Here is a 1,056-nt window from a genome sequence, read left to right as displayed (position 1 = left end):
TTTTTGATCAGCATAAATAAATGTTGTTGTTTTTTAAAATTAAACTGCAAATTAGTTTGTGAATACGGAGGCTTTAGGTCGTGTGCTTCAAAGAAAAAAGGTATGCTGCATATTTAAAAGGCCATTTATATATTAGACCTACTGTCAAATTCTGAAAGCACTTTGTAAACTAATGAATCTGTTTTAGGCGCAGAAAAGGTTAATCCCACTGGAACTGACATTCAACAAAATTAAACTGCTTTCAAATTTCTAACACTCCAAATGGCAACCTATTCCCTATATAGTGCACTACTTTAGACCAGAGCCCTATGGAACCCTATCCCCTATATATAGTGCACTACTTTAGACCAGAGCCCTATGGAGCCCTATCCACTATATAGTGCACTACTTTAGACCAGAGCCCTATGGAACCCTATCCCCTATATAGTGCACTACTTTAGACCAGAGCCCTATGGAACCCTATCCCCTATATATAGTGCACTACTTTAGACCAGAGCCCTATGGAAGCCTATTCCTATATAGTGCACTACTTTAGACCAGAGCCCTATAGAACCCTATTCCCTGCATAGTGCACTACTTTATACCAGAAACCTATTCCCTACATAGTGCACTACTTTATACCAGAACCCTATTCCCTATATAGTGCACTACTTTATACCAGAACCCTATTCCCTACATAGTGCACTACTTTAGACCAGAGCCCTATAGAACCCTATTCCTGCATAGTGCACTACTTTATACCAGAACCCTATTCCCTACATAGTGCACTACTTTAGACCAGAGCCCTATAGAACCCTATTCCCTGCATAGTGCACTACTTTATACCAGAACCCTATCCCTGCATAGTGCACTACTTTATACCAGAACCCTATTCCCTATATATAGTGCACTACTTTATACCAGAACCCTATTCCCTATATATAGTGCACTACTTTATACCAGAACCCTATTCCCTATATATAGTGCACTACTTTAGACCAGAGAATAGGGTTCCGTTTGGGAAGGAATCCCCAGGAAGAGAACACACTATTTCCTTATAGTTACCAGACACCATTC

Source organism: Oncorhynchus keta, chromosome 20 (genome assembly GCF_023373465.1).
Source record: "Oncorhynchus keta strain PuntledgeMale-10-30-2019 chromosome 20, Oket_V2, whole genome shotgun sequence".
Classification (NCBI taxonomy): domain Eukaryota; kingdom Metazoa; phylum Chordata; class Actinopteri; order Salmoniformes; family Salmonidae; genus Oncorhynchus; species Oncorhynchus keta.
This window is presented reverse-complemented; position numbering follows the sequence as displayed.